Here is a 22,054-nt window from a genome sequence, read left to right as displayed (position 1 = left end):
AAATATTTGGGAACCTATGAGCTGAGGGTTTCAGGTAAGTCCCACCTCTTCATTCTGTTTGAAGCATAGCTCATCCTGCAGCTCAGGCTGGGCTAGAACACACTGTGTAGCCGAGGCTGTCTCCAGACTGTGACAGTCCTTTCCCAGCCTCTGGAATGCTGAGAGCAGGAATGCGCCGCTGTGCCCCGTCACGTGAGATTGAGGCTGAAATCCAGAGTAGGGTCAGGGCTTCCTGTTGTCCTGCATTTATAGCTGTCTCGATCACATGCTACCCTGTCTCGATCACATGCTACCCCGCTGCTTGCTTTTGAGGAAGGGCCCATAGCTCTTTTCTTTCTGTAGTCACAGGACAGCTTTCTCGGCTTCAGTCCAGCACCTACTTCATTACTCTAAATTCTGCATTTCTAGCTATCTTATCGACTGCATTATTTACATAAAGATACACCTGAGGCCCAGGCCTACCTTCCTTTCCTTTTTCTCCTTCCTTCCTCCCTTTCTTTTTTCTTTCTTTTTAATACAGTGTCTCACTTTGTAACTATGGCTGTCCAAGAGATCCTCCTGCCTCTGCCTTTCAACCAAGTGCTGAGATTAATGGCATCACCACCCCTGGCCCCCAAGGTCTTGAATCCAGTGTCAGAGTCTCACCTTAGCCCTTGATACAAGCAGATAACCCACTAGCCACACCTCCCCACACCACTCCCGGACACCCTGGCTGCAGTCACACTTGATCCACACCTATTTCCCTTCCTTCCTGCTTCCCCAGGGCAAAGTGCATATCCCTTGAGCATATCCGGATTCTGCCTTTCCCACTTGCTCTGGTCACTTGGTGAAACCTCAACCCTGGTTCAAACTACTGGTTCTTTATGATATGTTTATAAAAAGATAAAGAGAAGAGGGATATGTTCTATGGCGATATAGTCAGGTATGGGGAAAGGGGGTGCCTTATCGGGCCTATGCTGAGGCGTTCCTTCCCCCAGAGAGACCAGCCACGAGGTACAGTATAGAATAAAGTTTATTCTGGGCATGGGGAGGGGAGTTAAGAGGGTAGTAGAGGCAGAGAGAGTAGAGAAGTAGAGGTGGATCGTGAACACCTGGAGAGAGAGGGGGTAAGAGAATGAGAAGAGCAGGAACAGAAAGGCAAGAGCAAACAGCCCCTTTTATAGTGAGTCAGGCAATCCTGGCTAGTGCCAGGTAACTGTGGGGTGGAGCTTATACAACATGCAAACACTTCATTCCTTGTATTTGCACCAGAGGTTCACCAACACTGCCACTCAGTAGCACCAAATACCTGACTCCTGCGTATTCTCTGGCGTGCCTCGGCTCTCTGATAGGCGTCCCTATCTCCACCAGCCTTTCACTCAGGTGTGACTTCTCTTCCTGTTACCTGTGTGTTAGTGTTCTATTGTTGTGAAGAGACGCCACGGCATAGCTGCTCTTATACAGTGTACTGGTGGGTTTTGTGTTGACTGGACACAAGCTGGAGTTATCACACAGAAAGGAGCCTCCCTTGAAAAGCCTCTATGAGATCCAACTGTAAGGCATTTTCTCAGTTATTGACCAAGAAGGGAGGGCCCATTGTGGGTGGAGCCATCCCGGGCCCCGCCCATTGTGGGTGAAGCCATCCCTGGGCTGGTAGACCTGGGTTCTATAAGAAAGCAAGCTGAGCAAGCCAGGGGAAGCAAGCCAGTAAGTGACATCCTTCCATGGCCTCTGCATCAGCTCCTGCTTCCTGACCTGCTTGAGTTCCAGTCCTGACTTCCTTTGGTGATGAACAGCAGTGTGAAAGTGTAAGCTGAATAACCCTTTCCTCCTCATGATGTTTTGGACAGGAATATAAACCCTGACTAAAACAAATTGGTACCGGCATAGTGGGGTATTCCTGGGACAACCTGATTGCAGCTGCTGTATCAGATGTAGTTTCCTTACTTGAGCAATTTAACACATCTCCTGGTACCTTGTATGCAGCTATTGATCTAGCAAATGCCTTCTTCTCAGTACCTGCCCATAAGGACCACCAGAAGCAGTTTGCTTTCAGTTGGCAAGGCCAGCAGTATACCTTTACCGTTTTGCCTCAAGGATATATTAACTCTCCTGCCCTGTATCATAAGTTAGACGGAATCTTGATAGTTTTTCTCTCCCACAAAATATCACATTGGTGCACTATATTGATTGGACCAAGTGATTAGAAAGTAGTAGCCACTTTGGGCTCATTGGTAACATGTGCATATCAGAGGATGGGAAATCAACCAAAATTCAAGGACCATCTACATCAGTGGAATTCTTAGGAGTCCAGTCAGTGGTGTGGGGCAGAGCTATTCCTACTGAGGTGAAAGATAAGTTATTGCACGTGGCCCCTCCCAAAACCAAGAAAGAAGCACAACATTTAGTGGGTCTATTGGATTCTGGAGACAGCACATTCCTCACTTGGGTGTGTTACTCAGGCCCATTTACTAAGTGACTTTGAAAGCTGCTCGATTTGTGTGGGGCCTGGAACAGGCTCTTCAATAAGTCCAGGCTGCTGTGCAGGCTGCTCTACCCCTTGGACCATACGATCCAGCAGACCCAATGGTCCTCAAGGTGTTGGTGACAGATAGAGATGCTGTTTGGAGCCTCTGTAGGTGAATCACAGAAGAGACCTTTGGGATTTTGGAGCAAAGCTCTACCATCATCTACAGACAACTATTCTCCATTTGAAAAACAACTCTTGGCCTGCTATTGGGCCTTAGTGGAAACTGAACGTATGACAATAGGACACCAAGTTACCATGTGAACTAAACTGCCCATCATGGGCTGGGTTAGGGTTAGGGTTAGGGTTACGGTTAGGGTTAGGGTTAGGGTTCTGCTGTCCTAGAAGTTTTGGTTCCAGAGCGGGGAGTGCTTCTACCAGGAGCCACAACAAACCTTCCATCAAACTGGAAGCTCAGACTTCCCCCTGGTCATGTTGGGCTTCTAATGCCCTTAAACCAACAGGCTAAGAAAGGAATAACAGTGTTAGGAGAGGGATAAATCCAGATTACCATGGAAAAATTCGATTGCCTCTCCACAATGGAGGCAAGAAGGATTATGTCTGGAGTGCAGGAGATCCCTTAGAGTGTCTCTTAGTGATGCCCTGTGATTAAAGTCAATGGGAAACTACAACAACCTAATGAAAGCAGGATGACAAAGAACACAGACCAACCAAGAATGAAGGGATGGGCCACTCCTCCAGGAAAACAGCCAAGACCTGCTGAGGTGCTTGCAGAGTGTGGAGGAAATACAGAATGGGTAGCAGAGGAAGGTAGTTATAAATACCAGCTAAGGCCACGTAACCAGTTGCAGAAAAGAGGATTATAAAATAATATGAATGCTCCTGTTTTATTTTGTTAAGAACACATTTGTAACATCAATTGGTATTTAAGTTGAGATACTAAAAGAATGTTCCCAAGGGATATTGCCCCATTGTAATTTACAAATGTTCTTTCAATTGTATGAGTAGTTATATCATGTTAGGCATGTTCATGACCTTATTCTTGTTTCATGTGCACATGAGATATTATTTGTGTCAAGTTGACAAGGGGTGGATTGTAATGACTATTCCTGGTTGTCAACTTGACTATATCTGGAATGAACCTCAATCCAGAATTGGGAGGTCCACCTTTGATCCTGATCTTGAGGCATAGAGGCTGTGGATCTTAGGACACTAAGGCACGGAGAGCTCTGAGCTCAAGATCATTTGGGACACACCTTCCGTTGGAGACGTACATAAGGACATTGGAGGAAGAAAGGCTGGCTCTCTTCACCTGCTTGCCTTGTGGGACTGAGCATCTGCTAGATCCTTGGACTTCCACTCACAGCTGCTGCCAACCATTGTTGGGGAGTTAGACTACACCAACAAAATGCCTCACTATACAGAGACTACCCATAAGTTCTATGACTAGAGAACCCTGACTAATACATACAGGAAAGCATTTAATTGGGGTCCTGCTAAAATTCAGAGGCTTAATCCATTGTCATCATGGTAGAGAGCATAGCAACACACAGGTAGACATAGTGCTGGAGAAGTAGCTGAGAGTTGTACATCTGGATCTGCAGACAGCAGGAAGGAAAAAACTGGGTTTGGTTTGAGCATTTGAAGCCTCAAAGCCCACCCCAGTGACACCCTTCCTCCAACAAGGCCACTCTTCCTCCAACAAAGCCACACTCCCTAATCCCTAATACCACCACTCCCTAATGACTAGGCATTGCAATATATAAACTGTGGGGGGGGAGCATTTTTATCCAAACCACCACGCCTTGGGAAAGCAGAACTCAGAAGAAAACTTCCTAGTTTTTTCTTTTTAATCTACCAACCTCATTTCTATATTCCTAAAGCCACTGATTTCTCTGTCCCCACATGCCATAGAAGAGTAAGTCCTGCCTTCAAGCATCCTAAAGGCTAGTCTTCTCTCTGGGCTTTCAAGTCTGTATATTCAGTATTGCAAGAGGCTGCTCAAAATGGAATTCATCAGTTACCAAAGAATTTAAATCTAGATTTATAAATTAAATCAGCAGTAAGACTTTTCTGATCCCACAGTCTTTCACATCCACCACCAAAACACCCAGCCTTTAGAGACAGTCTCTTTCGTGTCTTGCTAGAATCAGGTACTTTGGGAAAAACAAAACAAAACAGAAAAACAACAGAAGAACCTCATCTAGGTTCATGAGCAAAAAGATCTTTGCTGAAAGAATCTTTATCTTTCTACATTCTTTCCCTGTAGGACTGTTAGAGGGGGAAAAGCTATAGATTACATCGTTTTAGAAAAAAATAAAGTCTCTGTCTGGGGAAAAACATTTCCTTTAATTCTTTTCTGGGTTATAAGTATAATTATTATAAAGAACCGGGCTGGAGAGATGGCTCGGCAGTTAAGAGCACTGACTGCTCTCCCAGAGGTCCTGAGTTCAATTTCCAGCAACCACATGGTGGCTCACAACCATCTTTAATGGAATCTGATGCCCTCTTCTGGTGTGTCTGAAGACAGCTACAGTGTACTGATGTACATAAAATAAATAAATCTTTGAAAAAATAAAATAAAATAAAATAAACCATATATGAGTAAGATTTTTGTTTAATTTTAAAATTATACTTTTTTAACTTATTGTGTGTGTGAAAGCACATGTGAGCATGAAACAGTACTTCTTGGTCAGATGACAGGACAGCTTGCACACATATTGAACAGAAGACAACTTGCACACATATTGAACAGAGGACAGCTTGCACACATATTGAACAGAGGACAGCTTGCACACATATTGAACAGAGGACAGCTTGCACACATATTGAACAGAGGACAGCTTGCATACATATTGATTAGAGGACAGCTTGCATACATATTGATTAGAGGACAGCTTGCACACATATTGAACAGAGGACAGCTTGCACACATATTGAACAGAGGACAGCTTGCACACATATTGAACAGAGGACAGCTTGCACACATATTGAACAGAGGACAGCTTGCACACATATTGAACAGAGGACAGCTTGCACACATATTGATCAGAGGACAGCTTGCACACATATTGATCAGAGGACAGCTTGCACACATATTGATTAGAGGACAGCTTACCTGAGTTGGTTCTCTTCTTCCACCGTGTGGGTACTGGGGATCACCAGGCCTGGGGTCTAAGTTAGTTTCTATTGCTGTGAAGAGACACCATGACCATAGTAACTCATATAAAGGAATGCATTTCATTGTGGCTGGCTTACCGGTTCAGAAGTTTAGCTCATTGTCACCATGCAGGCAGACATGGTGCTGGAGAAGGAGCTGAGAGTTCTACATCTGGATCAGCAGGCACCAGGAAGAGACAGGGAGCCAGTAAGCCTGGTTTGAGCTTCTAAAACCTCAGAGCCCATCCCCCAGTGACACACTTCCTCCAGGAAGGCCACACCTATCCCAACAAGACCACACCTCCTAGTGCTACTTCCTAAGCATTCAAACATCAGTCTCTGAGAACCAATCCTATTCAAACTACCGCACTTGGTACCAAGTACTTCCGTCAGCTTAGCCATCTCACCAGCTCAGACTAAGTGTGTAAAGTGACTTGTTTATGAGCTTGGGAGCTGACTTAGCAGGTCCCCACAAACCATATAAAAAGCTGGACACAACCCACATAGGAATCTAGAAGGGATGGCATGCATCAGTAGCAAAGTGTTCCAACAGAGAGATGGAAGCAGGAAAGAGAAGAATCTGCCAGATGCTTGGGGACTAACTAAGCCTAGAGTACACGTCATGCATCAGAAACAAGAGAGACAAGAATATCCTCTAACCCCTACACAAGCTCCATGACAACTTAAATATGTGTGCTTACATGTGCACACACACACACATACACAATACACACACAATTAATAAACACCTCTTGTGCCTTTTAAATTGTTTTAAAGATTTATTTACTTTATGTATATAAGTAGCTGTCTTCTCAGACACAACAGAAGAGGGCATTAGGTCCCATTACAAATGGTTGTGAGCCACCATGTAGTTGCTGGGAATTGAACTCAGGACCTCTAGAAGAGCAGCCAATGCTCTTAACCACTGAACCATCTCTCTAGGCCCCACACTAGCTAATTTTAAAAGTAGTAAAGTCACCTGAGGTTAATAGATTCCAAGAACAAAATACCTAGCTCTTGTTTATACTTGGTTAAATGTTGATGCCACACAAGGAGGTTCACAGAATTTCTGTGTGCTGAAAAGAATCTAGCTCTAGTCACTAGTCACATGACAAAGCAGTCATCACCCAGATGTTTTCTGAATTGTGTTTACTCTGAAGGTGGCGATCATGTGTTATTCTTTGAACCCGCAGAGCTTGCCAGTATACTTTCCTGGCTTTAAGCTCTGGACCCGGACTCAAGTCACATCTCTGTTCAAAAACACACCTTCTTGCCACATTTGCTCTCCAGTTCATCCAGCAATGACATTCCTTCACACAGTCACACAGTAGTAATAGATCCAACGTGAGGCTTGGGGCCATCTATTTTGTCTTCCTTATAGACAACATCATATCTCTATCATCAACTCACCAAGGCACACGGATGACAGTTCCCCATGACGTATCTAGCAATGCAAAGCACTTCAAGGCCTTGTCTCATTTGACTTGCTCTCACACTCCACTTCTGGTTTTCCAATAGAACCTTAAATCCCATCTATTCAACAAATGACTTCTGTTCTTTTGTTTAGATTTGTTGATCTCATGTATGTGAGTACACACACCAAAAGAAGGCATCAGATCCCATTACAGATGGTTGTGAGCCACCATGTGGTTGCTGGAAATTGAACTCGGGACCTCTGGAAGAGCAGGCAGTGCTCTTAACTGCTGAGCCATCTCTCCAGCCCAAATGACTTCTTAATTAAGGACCTTGCGTCACTGTGGTCACTGACAGCCACTACAAGGGTCAAAGCCCTTAGGAAAAGTCAGTAATTACTATTAAAAAAAGATGGTGGGGTTGAACTTGTTCAAAGATAACTTGATCTTATATTTGTATCATAGGGTTCCAAACTCAGTGCCATCTGGAACCACACATGCTCTACCAATATGGACACAGAGCCAAGATTGCCTAGGAAAAGGAAACAGTAACTTCCTTAGCCCAAGGAATGGAAACCTACCAAGAGACTACCCATGATCCTTGTCTGTGTTAACATTCTTTGACTAAGAAAGTGAGCTTTACATCCTTTGTAAAACAGAGGTTGTATTTATTTCTTTACTTTTTAATGTTATAAGAACAGGAGTTTGTCCTGTGTGTATGTGTGTGTACCACAATGCACTGCAGTGCCTTCAGAGTCCAGAAGAAGGTTTTGCATCTCTTGAACTGGAGTTACAGATAGTTGTGAGCTGCCACGTGGGTGCTGGGAATCGAACCCATGTCCTCTGGAAGAGCAGCCAAGAGCTTTCAACAACCGAGCCCTCCGACCCCTAAGAATATTATTGTTAATTGCACGTATGTTTGTGTTTGTCTATGTTATGTGCACATGTGTGCAGTGCCTGAGGAGGTTAGGAAAGAGTGTTGGACCCTCTGGAGCTGTAGGTACAGGAGGTTGTAAGTTTTTGATATGGGTGCTGGGAACCCTGTTCAGCTTCTCTGCAAGAGTGGTACACACTCCTAAGCTCTGACCCAACTTTCCAGTCACTGAATTCGTAAGGCTGCTCTATAGGCCACCGTGGGGGCAGGTCAACCAGATAGTCAAGCTAATTGCTACTATTTTTTTTACCTCTAATCTTCAGAAAGCAATGGATAGAAGTTGTTTCTAGAATTTAAAAAAAGAACTAAATAACTAAATATCATAATTTTAAACGTGTCTGTCAACATTATGGCCCTAGGTTAATATGTGTGATAATGACCAAATGTTCCTTTCTTGTCCTGTTTTTCCACCATGACAATCTTGGTCTCAGCATGATAGTTGTGTAGGCACAGAATGCTATGAACAGTGAGGTATCTTAACTTTACCTCCGAACCTCACCCAAAAGCTTAGGAGGAAAATTAATGGAATTCAGGAGACCTTCACCACATTTATGTGAGGAAGCTAAGAACCACAGGGCAAAGCTTACAGGCGGTGGTTATATGAGCCTGAGGAAGAGCCTGTCTCCGTTTTCCAACCTGGGCATGGAGGTGCACACAGTTATCACACTTGAGAGACTGAGGAAAGAGGCCCCTAGACTATATAGAGACTTTATCTCAAAAATGAACCAACAGCATAGATTCCTTTCCACACCCCTCCTCCATCCCTCACTTCTAAAATATTATCACATTTACAAGCAGTTGTCCGATGATAAAAGTGAGGGGTCTTAAGGCATAGATATAACTTAGACAGGTGGAAAAGCAAAACCAAACAAAAAGCAAAACACCTCATTCAACCACTTGGACACACACACAAGCTTAATTACTGAAGTGCATTCTTCCCATGAGCAGTTGCTGCTGGGAAAACATGTTCTTAAATGCTTCAACAATATCATTAGCAGTATTAAAATAATAGTCTGGTAATGAAGAATAATTACCTCAGAACATAGTGTTTTATTGTTAGTATATTTTATCTAATATGTATCTTCAAAAAATTATAATTTGGTGATCCAATAGGAATGCCATTTCTATCAGGAACTCTGGGGAGTGGGGAAGAGAAATGTTCTACTTTAAATGGAAAAGACATTCACTAATCTGAAACCTTTTTTTTTTTTTTTTATGCACACCAGTCGGCAACCTCATAATTACATGCCCAAAGATTGTTCAAATAAAGAGGGAACACAGCTCCTAACAAAGTTCAATGCTGAAGTCAAGACTGCCTAGAGGCATAAGAAGTTTTATGTCTCTGTTTACTGCAGGAGTAAGTTAAATGGATGCATGTTTAATACATGAATCACAGTTATATTTAGTCTACATGCTTCAGACGGGGAGGGAAACAGGAGAAATCTTTACGATAAAATGTAGTAATGAAAACTGAAGGTACACCCACAGGTCTGGATACGTGCCCCAGAATGTAGTCATGACAAGTTCAGTATGAAATAATAGACTGGGGTTTGGAGTGTTCTGGATATTTCTCAGTTATGAAGCCTTGCTGGCATGCATGCAGCCCTGTGTGAGTACTCCAAAAGAACTCCTGGATTGCAGATGTCTGGAGCTTTTCTGTATCTCCTGACCTGACTACAATGTAGCTAAAAACCTGGAACTAGACACTGGTGCCCCCAAGGGGAAAGCATTGTCTACATTAGTTACTTTGCTTGTTCCAGTGACAAGATACCCCATAGAATTAGCCTGAGGAAGGGAGGGTTTATTTGGGCTCATAATTTGAGGGTACGATCCACCACGGCAGGGAAATCATGGCAGCGGGAGGATGAGAAGGTAGCTGGTCACATAGCATGGGCAGCCAGCAGAGAGGAAAGAATGCTTGTGTTGGGGCTCGCTGTCCCTGTACTGTGTAATGGCACCTCCCACATTTAGGGTGGGTCTTTTTTTTTTTTTTTTTTTACTTCAGTAACACAATTGAACTCTTCCGAAGATCTGTTCTGGGAGACTGGGTTTGTCTCCTCTGTACTTCTAGTCATTGTCAAACGGGTGATCCCAAGGGAGTCCCTCGAGGACGCCCCCACAGAGCTGGGTGTGAGCCTCTGATGGAGGCTCAGAGAAAGTGCAGAAATCTCCAGGGCTTCTCAGTTACCTTGTGCTCCATCTTCCAGTCTAGTGATGATGGTGACAAAGACCATCATGGGAGCCAACAGGAAGAAATACCGAAAGGATAGGACAGGCACACACGGTTTATTTCTCCTATTCTCTTGCTGCTTGGTTCTGAATGCAGACAGTTGCAGATGTGTACACCGCAGCTCCATAATTAAGCTTCTTCTAATAACAAGGGAATGTAGGGACCCCGAAAATACTGGAGAAGTCAAGTTCACCACTGAGCTGTGCACAACTAGATCTCAGTCTAATCAGCAGATAGTCTAACACACTCATCTCCTTTAAATATAACAAAACTAGGTCAGGTGCTAAGGGGTGGAGAGATACGTCAACAATGAATAACACTTCTTCTCGAAATGAATTCAGTTCCCAGCACCCACATGGTGGCTTAGAATCTCCTATCCAGATCCCTGGTTTCAGGGGAATTGATGGCCTCTTCTGACTTCCACAGGACTTGCATGACAATTGCACGTATGGAGGCATGCAAAGAGAAATGGGGGGAGGGGTGGGTATGGCACAGACCTTTAATTCCACTTGGGAGGCAGAAGCAGTCAGATCTTTGTGAGTTAGAGGCCAAGTCTGGCCTAAAGAGCTCGTTCCAGGACACAAAGAAACCTTGTCTCAAACAAACAAACAAAACCCAGAAATTCTTTCTGTTAGTAGATCTCCAGACCCCAGAGGCTCACTAGCAGCAGTGTCTGCTGCTGCCTAGCAGAAGGTGAACCAGTTGCCTACATTCCTGGTGAGGCCCATGTTATTTCTGGCCGCATTCCAGTCGGCTAAGGAAACCATAAGATCTTGGCTAAGCAAACACGCTCACCTTTTTCTAGTTCTTTGTTTTGGATTCACACCCAGTTCCTTTGGGCCATGCTGTGACTACAGGAGTTCCTCAGGTCCTGCTCTTCACCGTTGATATCCCCAGTATTGTCCCCTTAAATGGCGGCTGACGAGCTCCCTCCACGGTCCGCAGCTCAGAGGTGTCCTCAGCCTCTCCTACCTGATGCTCTACTTGTTTCCAGCTGACACAGACCTTGCTGGAGTTTCTCTATACCAGTAGGCAGTGTAGACCAGTCACTTGGTTCTCTTCCAACACCATAAAGAAAAGCTGACATCTTTGGAAAACCAACTTGGCAACAAGCACTAAATCCTTTACCTTCTTCCTGATCCTCACTGTTCTGAGAAGCAGGGTGTACCCTTCCTCTCTACAGAGGAGAAGCCTAAGAGCAGCAAGGGGAGGGGACTTACCTTCCATGGCAAAACTACAACTGGTTTCTTTTTCTTCTTTTCTTTTTTCCTTTCCTTTTTTCTTCTTTCCTTCCTTCCTTTTTTTATTTTGCTATTCTGTTTGTTGTTGTTTTGCTTTTTTGAGACAGAGTTTCTCCGTGTAGCTTTGACTGCCCTAAAACTCACTCTATAGACCAGGCTGACCTTAAACTCAGACAACCAACTGCCTCTGCTTTGCAAGTACAGGGACCAAAGGTGTGTGGACTACACCCAACCACAACTGGTTTCTAGGCTGAGGTTTCCCTTTCTCCTTATTCCGTCCTTCTCCAAACAGCTGACTCCTTTTCTCCCCTATGCTAGCCACAGGCTTTCTCCTTTCCTGGATCTCGGCTTCTGGCTGCTATCTTTAGGAAATCTGAACAGATTAGTTCAAAGTCTTAGGGGAAATGATCATTGAGAAGTCAGATTCTGATGAATGAGTTTCCAAAAGACTTGTGATAGAGCTTCGGTTGGGGAGAACAGAGAGGGGGGAGGGGGAGGGGAGGCAAGAAGCGGGAGGGGAGAGAGAAGGAAGAGGGGAGGGGTGAGGGGGAGGGAAGGGAAAGGGAAGGGGGAGAGGGAAAGAGAAGGGGGAAGGGAAGGAAGGGGAGAAAGAGGGAAGGGGAAGGGGGAGGGGAGAGAGAAGGAAGAGGGGAGGGGTGAGGGGGAGGGAAGGGGAAGGGAAAAGGAGAAGGGAAGAGGGAGAGGGAGGGAGAAGGGGGAGGGGAAGGGAGGGGAGAAGGAGGGAAGGGGAAGGGGGAGGGGAAGGAAGAGGAGAAGGAAGGAAGGGGAAGGGAGAAAGAGAAGGGAAGGAGAAGGGAGGGGAGGGAGGAGGAGGAAAGGGGAAGAGGGAGTGGAAGGGAGAAAGTAGAGGGAAGGGGAAGAGGGAGAGGAAGGAAGAAGGAGGAGGGAAGGGGAAAGGAGGAAGAGGGAAGGGGGAATGGAAGGAAGAGAGAAAGGAGGGGAAAGGGGGGAGGGGGAGAAGGAGGGAAATCCATACTACATGTACATAGGCATAGAGGAATAGCTCAGAAACAGCAAGCTGTCTGCCTCACCTACAACGTGAAGTCAATCACTGGGTCGACAGAGAAGAGACAGGCTGAGGGTGACAAGCAGAGTGAATGTTTTCCCCATAATGGAAATCACAATGGAGTAAGTAGCAATTACTGCCAAGACCCGTCAAGGCTGAAGAGAAACAAGGACTGCATTCCCTCCTATTATGTTAACAAAAGAATGAGCCAAACCATAAACTAATTCTCCACGCAAACATTCCAGCGCTGCTCTTGGAGAAACAGAGGAGTCAAGAACATGTGTGAAGAAGGTCAACTAGAGGCCAAGACAGACAGACAAGAGGAATTAGGAAGATGACTTAGCCAGAGAGCCGACTCAAGCAGCCCAGTCAGAACCTCCCTCTGGGAAATGTGGAGCAGATACCAATCCATACACTAGTGGGGTGATTAACTCAGGATGGAATGAAGTTCAGCTGGCTTAAATCCTAGACATAACAAAATTGTATCGTCTAAGCCTAATATGGATGCTCAGGAAGGGACGCTTTCACCTGATGACTGCTTCCATCATGAGCAGTTACTCTGTCAAGAAGCAGTCATTTCTGATTCCGTATCAATAAAATCAATGGGCACCAGAGCAGACGAAGGAGTTGGCTGCGACCCTGAGTCAAGATTCTATAGAGCTTTTAAGTCTTGAAATCCATAAACACCTGTGCCAAACTAGTCCACCAATCAGGATTTAGGGAACATGTCTGTTGGATACTTATCCTGCTCCCATTAGTTGGGGTATTCAACTATGACAGGGGATGTGCCTTGTAATATTCATGTCTCAACTTGGCAACCAGGATGTCAGTTAGCACCTATAAGTCTATATGCCAAGTAGGACGTCAATTCCCAGGAGGTATCAGGAAACGAAATGTACCACTTATTCTAAGTAGGTCTAGGTGTCTCTCATATGTTGGGATCCATCCCAGGGGCAGCTTATAGAAGCAAAGAATCATAAAAGCTCACACACAGGTACAGCAAATGCTGCCTGGTGATTGGTTCGGGGCCCAAGTTTATTGTGACTAACTATGCAAAGCAGTTCTAATCGACTTCTACTGCGATCGGTTTTTAAGAACACCAAAGCACAAAACATGCCATCAACTGGATCATGAGAAAGTTTCTTTACACTGCTAGTAAGAGCACAGAACTGGTTCTGCAGGCAACAGTCCCGTAGGCCTTAACATCCAGAGAAGAAAGGGAATCCTTCGTGGTCCTTGACGTTGCTCACTTGGCTCCTTGGCTTGTGTCATCAGTCTTCGGAGTAGAATCAGTTCCGCTTGGTCTCACAGGCACACTACAGAGTTCCAAAGCTTTGAACGTTGGGGCTGTCATCTAATTTATGACTAGTAACATACTTTCGGTTCAAAAGGCTGCTTGATTTAGTTATGGGGCTCAACACAGGCTTCTAAAGGTGAGACTATCTCCTGATGTCAAAAGATTCATCACAGCTAAATGTCTTTGTCTTTCTTTCTTTTTTTCTTTTTTTCTTTTTTTTTTTTTTTTTTTTTTGAGGGGAAAGGAAAAATTCAAGATTTCTCTGTGTGGCCCTGGCCATCCTGGAACTCATTCTGTAGACCAAGTTGGCTTCAAACTCAGAGATTTGCCTGCCTCTGCCTCCTGAAGGTGTGCAAGAAGATATCTTGTCTTAAAATCTGGCAGTACAAGAAGATGCACCGAGTCCCTACTGCAACTTGTTAAGCCAAGGCAGGTTGGCATCCATAGGAGGCCTCCCCTTTTCTGGGGAGAAAGAGAGGATGTGAGGATGGGGGAGGGGATATGGGAGGGAGGGGCTGGGAACAGAGGAGGGAAGGAAAGAAATGATCCGGATGTAAAGTAAATTTAAAATTTTAATTTTTAAAATCAAAGCTGGAAAGAAAGTCTCCATGGTGACGGTGTCCACCTTCCACACTCGCCTGACCCTTCCCATCTCAGATCTTTTAGAGTCTCTCCATGTTTACAGAGCACATCCTGAGTTCCTGAGCCTGCAGGATGTGACTGCCACCATCTTTACATCCTTACTGCTTCAATCTGTCGTAGCTGCCATATTTTAAGAAAAAAAAAAAAATCGTAACTGGTGCCTTACCAGCAACAGTTCTCCAGGCTAGGAGGTCAAAGATCAAGGTAGCAGCAGGTCTGAGGTCAGGAGAGGGCTGCTTTCTGGTCTACACTCACTTCCTTCCTGGGACCACTTGGTAGGTGGGTCAAGAGCCAGTCGTGGCCTTCGTTTGTCTTACCTTATTTTCTAATTGCATTTTTTATTTTGTGTGTATGCGCACTGTGTGTGTGTGGAGGACAGAGGAAAGGGCAACTCTGGGGAGTCAGTTCGTTCCTTCTACCATGTGGATGCCAGAGATTTGAACTCAGGCTGTCAGGCTTAGCAGCAAGCGCATTTACTCACTAAGCCGCGTAGCCAGCCTTTGAGCCTCTTCATGAATGGGACTCGGATCTCATTCAAAAATCCCACTTCCTGACACCAACACATCAAGGGGAGTGGTGGGGGAGGGGCACTCAGATCATATCTTCTCCCTGAGGCATTCTTCCGGTCTCTTACAGGTTTGTTCCACCATACCTGAGGGTCGGGGGTTAACTTGAGTTCCTTAGTTGAGGTGAGAGGTCTGCCCACCCTGAGCCACACCATTTCCTGTATGGGATTCTGGAAAAATGGCTGCCTTCTGCTTCCTGAGATGCCCCGTGCGTGAGTCTCCTGCTTCCTTAACTGCCTGGCCACAATGGCTGGACCCTTGAACTGAGCACTGTGAGTCCTGTATCCCGAAGTTCCTTTCGCCAGAGTATTTTATCACAGAAACGGGGAAAGAAGTCAAGACACCCTCCAGCCGTGCTGATTACCTTTCTACACCTTGAACCTGCCAGAGCGTTTCCTGCTCATCACCTCGGAAGAGAATTCCGGGCTGGCTCTTGTTCCTCCTTCCGGATGTGTCTCTAGAATGTCTCTGTGGTGACGCAAAGACTGATCACGGCAGGTATGATAAACTGTAATGTTCTTTTATTTTGTCATTGATAAATTTACTGTCTGTCTGTCCCACTGTGGACACTGAGAAGGCAGGGATCAAACAAGACCCTCGCCTGTTCTCAGGTCTCAGTTCAAATTTTTTTTTTCCTATTCTCAGGGTCTGAAAAATAGTCAATAACCATAGAATGAATGAATCAATGCGCGAATCAATGAATGAACACATAAGGAGACAAAAGGTAATGGTTTGGAAACAAATATATAAAGACTAAGAGGATAAAAATTATGAAACCACAAAAACCAAGCTGGAAAGTAATAGGAACCGTTTTTAAACTTCAGGGTATTGCTTTAGAGTGAACAAGGCATCAGCTGCTTCAGGTTGTTATAAAACAACGTGTTTCAAATTTGTTCACTTGTTATTAAAATTCTAACAGTTTTCTAACTAGACAACACTTGTTGATGTTCCATTCCAAGAGTTAATACTAAGAAAACTATGGCTGTGCAATGATGGCCCATGTGGAAGGCAGAGGCAGGAGAATCAGTTTGAGGCCAGCCTGATCGACAGAGCTAGTTCCAGGACAGCTAGGGCTACACAGAGAAACCTGGATTCAAAAAACCAAACAACAAAAGCCACCCTCCCCCAAAAATAAATAATTATATAAAGTTCTTTCAACTTGACATGTGCCACAAAAACAATATCCTTAAAAAGCTAATCACTTCCTGTAGTTCAAGGACAAGGAAGGTGGAGGCAGGGAATCAGGATATCCTCCGTTCTGTATCAAGTTTGGTTACATGAGCCCCTGCCCCTGAAAAAGCCAAAACAAACTTTTTTTTAAATTTAGCATATATAACTAGATGCGTCTTACTTGGAAAGCTGAGACAGGAGGATCACTATGAGTTACAGTCTAAGTCATAGAGTAACACTTTGTCTTAAAAAGCAATAGTTGCAATGGAAGAAAACATCCCACCAAACAGTTATTTAATTATCCACTACATAATAGATCTAGTTCCCCCAAAGCACACATTACACCATGTACTGTAAGTGCTGTGTCTGGAGTAAGAGTTGTTGACTTTAGGCTTGACTTTATGTAGTGCTGACATTGGCACATGAACGGAACTGCCGCTAACAAGAGGAGTATTTTAAGGATCCTTATCATGCCGCGTGACAAACTGAATGTTGCTAGTCCTGGGTAGAATCAGCTGTCACTTGCTCAGTTCAGAAGGTGATGAACGCTCTTCCCACAAGGACTTTGTTACCAGAACATACTAAGTACAGGTGACATTTAAAATAGCTATGTGATTTGATTTTTTAAAAGTCTCAATATTTCCCCTAAGACCCTTTGCCCTAAGCATCCTGCTAAATGCCCTCCTTAATAAGAATTAATACTTAAATATAACTTTAGGCTTTTTTGGCCAGTTTTCCTTTATCTTAGCTATATAAAACGGGTAATGCTTGCTTATAAATTCATTCTATAATGATAAATGTCAAATGTGATGCCGATCTTATGGCTTTCTCCCCCTTTACAATTTCACAGATGTGAAGCAGTTCTGTAGGGCTGGAGAGATGGCTCAGCAGTTAATAGCGCTGGCTGCTCTTCTGGAAATCCTGAGTTCAATTCCCAGCAACCACATGGTATCTCCCATCTGTAATGGGATTGATGCCCTCTTCTGGTGTGTCTGAGGAGAGTAACAGTGTGCTCACACACATAAAATAAATAAACCTTTTTTAAAAAAAGACAGAAAAAGTAAACAGTTCTCTACACTATCAAGAACAAACTGAAATCTGAAATCTGTTTTTTTGACATCAGAATTAAAGCCATCAGTCACCATAAGCAGAGAAGGAAGGAGACCTCCCAAAGGAATAAAACCTGACCCTCCCAGCACAGTGCCTGAGTCCAGAAAGAAGGTCACTGGCGTCTGTCAGGGCTCTTGTTGGTTTGTTATTTTAGGGTTGCTCTCAGGAGCTGTGCTATAGGAAAGCCTTGGTCTTATTGGTTGCTATAAATAAATGGAATCATTATATCATGTCTTGAAAAGGTTTTATAGAAATACCAGGCATAGCTTCCAGTACAGCTATTTATACAAGTAAGCCTTGGGAGCAGTGCTAAGCCATGTCATAAAGGGGCATTACCATTGCTGCTCAGGCATATTTGTGTGACAGATTAGACTGTTTAGGCACCTCCTTACAGGTCAAAGCCTGCAGGCCTCAAACGGAGAAAGCCTGGAGTTCACCCCCAGCCCCCCACAGCACATCAGGCAACTGTGCAATCCCACCGAACCTGTCTGGCAGCTTGGCAGTAATGGCTGCCGCTGGCAGATGAGACCCTCTCAGGAAGCCCGATAGCTCCTGTCAATAAGGAAACTGCCGAGGGCCACTGGAATTTTCCAAGCCATGAAGTGAAAAGAAAAAAAAAAAGTCTCTGGCTAGAAGATGTGCAGATAACCAATCACGGCAGAGAGCTGTGGAAAATAACTTTTATTAAGGAAAGATAGACCACAATCCTTTGCTTTCTAGTAGTCAGTCATACATATGCCGATCCCTCTTCTTAACCCGACTCCCCGGTTGCCTTCATCTCCGGAGATGGATGTTAACGCTCTGCAGCCTTCACACAGTTTGGACAGTGTGACAAAACACGGCCAGTTTTCCACAACCCTGGAGCTACTGCAGATTCCATTTCTGAAGTGTCACGGATGTTCTCTCTTGATTTGGACTAGGTCAGAGAAAGTAGGACTGCAACCCAGGGCTCCCGAGAAGTTCAGACAGGCAGCTAGAGCCCTGGTTCTCAGCCTGTGGGTTGTGACCCCATTGGGGTCCAACAGCCCTTTCACAGGGGTCGCATATCAGATATCCTGCATATCAGACACTTACTTACACTTAATAACAGTAGTAAGCTCATAGTTATGCAGTGGCATCGAAATAGCTTTATGGTTGAGGGTCGCCACAACATGAGGGACTGTATTAAGGGCCGAGGGCTTAGGAAGACTGAGAACCACTGGTCTATAAGAATGGGAGCTGCCTAACTCTCTGGAAGCCCCGATGTTGGGTTGATTGATCATCCAGAGCTCCTTTCTACATTCGCCCAGGGACGAGAGAGGCGTGACCCCAAAGTGCTGCTGAGTCTAGACTTTCCAAAACTCCTGGTCACTGGGAAAGGGATGGATTGATGCTCACTGAATACCTAAAAAAGGGTGACTTGAAACCTTGGACAGAGAAAGAGCACAAAGATGTTGCAGAAGGAAGGGAAAGACTACTGTGGGGGGGGGGCAGAGTGAGGGATCGAGGGAGACCAGGGGAGGAAGGTCTGTTGAAAAACAGGGGCCTGTCTCTGTGTCTTCAATCTGTCCGGGTTTATTTTGGTCCCCCTTACACCGGGGACTGTCCCCTACTGATTGCACTGCTTCAGAGTGAGACCAAATCATCCAGTGGCTCATCTTTGATAGTCAGGGCTTCAATTTGGTTAAAGAAGTGAATGGGGGGATGGGATGGGAGGGCTTGTGAAGGGGTAGCCAGGAAGGTACATTTTTGAAATGTAAAACAATAAAATCACCAGTGCTGAGCACACAGCTGATATGGCTCAGGAGGGATGAAGCATTTAGAAAGCTTGGGTCTCATCCCCAGCAGAACAGACAGCCACGCCGCGGGAGGTGCATGCCTGTAATTACAAGACTTGGATGTCAAGAGGACGGCAGAAAAGTGTTCAGAGTTCATCCTTGGCTGCATTGTGAGTAGAAGAATGCTCTGATGGCTCAGGCCTGTAGTCCTTCACTTTGGAGGCTGAGGCAGGAGGGTTGCCGAAAATTGGAAGCAGCGCAATTTCCAAGCCAATCTGGGCTACCGCATGAAACTTTGGGAAATACAAGGTCAGAGAAGCAGGGAGTGAGGAAAAGATCATCCAGAGGCTGCCTCACCTGGGGACTCATTCCATATGCAGCCATCAAACCCAAGAAGTATTTACTGGCAGAAACCAGATATGGATGCCTCCTCAGAGGCTCTGCCAGAGTCATACAGATACAGCTGAGCATGCTTGCAGCTAACCATTGGACTGAACACGGGGACCCCAGTGAAGGAAAGGACTAGAGAAAGGACTGAAGGAGCTGAAAGAGTTGCAACCTTATGGGAAGAACAACACTATCAACCAACCAGACCCTCCAGAACTCCCACAGACTAAAACACCAACCACTGAGCACACATGGAGAGACCCACGGCTCCAGTTGCATATGTAGCAGAAAATAGTAGTTTGGTCCAGTGAGGGAGTGTTTTCCCAATGTAGGGGAATGCCAAGGCAATGAGGTGGAGAGGGTGACTAGGAAAGGGAGTACCTTCATGGAGACAAGTGCAGGGGAAGGGGGGATAGGAGCTGGAGGGGGCAGGGAAGGGGATAACATTTAAAATGTAAATACAGAGAGTATACAATGAAACAAATAAAATAAAATAATTCACAGGTGTGAACAGGTTGTGTTTTATAAAAGGATAAAAGGAAAGGGTATGTATGGTGTGGGGAAAGGGTGCCTCTGTAGGCTCATGCTGAGATATCCCTGCCCCGTGAGGGACCAGCCACATGCCAGTATAGTATAGAATAGAGTTTATTTATTCAGGGCAAGGGAAGTGGAGTTGAGGGGGTAGTAGGGATGGGGGGAAGGAGGGAAAAGAGGAGGGGAGGGTGGGGAGAGACAGAGACAGGGAAGAGGATAAAAAAAGAGCAAGAGAGGAGAGCAAGAGAGGGAGACAAACATCCCCTTTTTTTTATTTTTTTATTTAAACAAAGTATATGTAGAGAGACAGCTATATATTGTAGCTGTCTTTCAGACACAACAGAAGAGGGCATCAGACCCCATTACAGATGGTTGTGAGCCACCATGTGCTTGTTGGGAATTGAACTCAGGACCTCTGGAAGAGTAGCCAGTGCCCTTAACCACTGAGCCATCTCTCCAGCCTAAGCAGCCCCTTTTACTGTGAGTTGGCGCACACCTGGCTGTTGCCAGGTAACTGGGGCGGAGCCTAGATGAAGTGCCAACTGACTCAAAGGGTTAGAATGCTTGTTCTGTAAGTACAAGGACCTGGCTTTGAATCCTAAGCACCATGTACTGAAAACCCAAACCAAACCAAAGCAGAACATTGATGTGCTTGTCAGCAGTCCCAGCATTGGGGGTACAGACAGATTTTGAGAACTCCCTAGTCTGCCAGCCTCACTGAAAAGGCAAGCTTCCTATTCAGTGGGAGACCGTGTCTCAGGTAATATGCTAGACAGTCACAGAGGGAGACAAAGCAAGTCTCCTTTTGGCCTCTACATCCACTCTTAGTCTTTGTTTTTCCAGGCAAAGATTTACTTGATTTTAATTTTTTTTCAAAGATCCCAGGAGACAGGCATGCAGATCTCTGAGTTCAGGATCAGTCTACAGAGCAAGATCCAGGACAGCCAAGCTTAGACGGTGAAGGAGTTGGGAAAGATGAAGCTTGTGATAATGTACTAGAACAAGGGGGCCATGTTCCAGCTCCTACAAGCAGCAGAACTCAGCAGTTTCAGCCATGTGGTTCTGGCTTAGAGTGAAAAATAGAGGGGACTACTAGGATAATCGATGCTGGTCAGCTGGAGTTAAGAAATTAGTGGTGATTAGTAGACCAGCATCACTGAGGTGAAAGCTTCTGGGAAGTGTTTTCTTAGAGCACAAAGAAGCTGTGTTCCAGAGATAGCCAAGGTTGTACCTTGTGCTGCAGCTGTACTTGGTAACGTGTAAGAGTCACCCAGGTGGTACTAGTTCTGAAGTGAGGCATGAAGAGCAGCTGAGGCTTGACCCTGTGAGAGGTCATGGAAGGCCAATGGTGCAGCCTCAATTGCAGTTAATGGCCCAGGACTGAGAGGGTCATGCAAAGGGGTTCAGGCATGGTACCATAAAGGGAGCCTATTGGTGAAGCCTAGTTGCAACAGAAGGAAGGCCCCAGGGTGTTGGAGATGCCAGTACCATGGGGTGATCACCAAGAACAGCAGCAGCAGTGGAGTGGATCTGCCTGAACTTAGAATGCCACAGAGGGCAGAGCTGGAGAAGGGGTGCCAGCCCTTTGGAGGAGCCCAGAAGATCGTGTGTGGATCCCAGACATTGAAACAAAAGGCTGTAACATTGAGGTTGCCTTGGAGACCCCAAGATGTTTGAAATGCCAGAGCTGTGGGCTATCTGCTGAGGAAAGCTGCTGACAGGGAGTGGAAACAGCCCAAGAGAAAGAAGTTTGTTGCAGTCAACAAAGATGAAAAGGACCTGAAGATCACTTTAACATCATACATGGAGATACAGAGTTTGGAGTTTGCCCAGCTGGTTTCCTGTCTTGCTTTGGAGATTCCAGTTAAGTGATTGGGTGAATCTCAGAGGAGACTTTGAACGTAGGACTTTTAACCTTGTTGAGACTGCTATAGACTATGGGAACTTTGGAAGTTGTCTTAAATGTATTTTGCATTATGCTATGTTTATGTATGGCTCCCATAGACTCATGTTTGGACAAAGCTATGGGAGCCAGGGAGTGTAATGTGATGGTTTATTATATGCTTGGCCCAGGGAGTGGCACTGTTGGAGGCGTGGCCTTGATGGAGTAGGTGTGTCACT

This window comes from Micromys minutus (genome assembly GCF_963924665.1).
Source record: "Micromys minutus genome assembly, chromosome: 4".
NCBI lineage: Eukaryota > Metazoa > Chordata > Mammalia > Rodentia > Muridae > Micromys > Micromys minutus.
Note: the sequence above shows the minus strand (reverse complement) of the source record.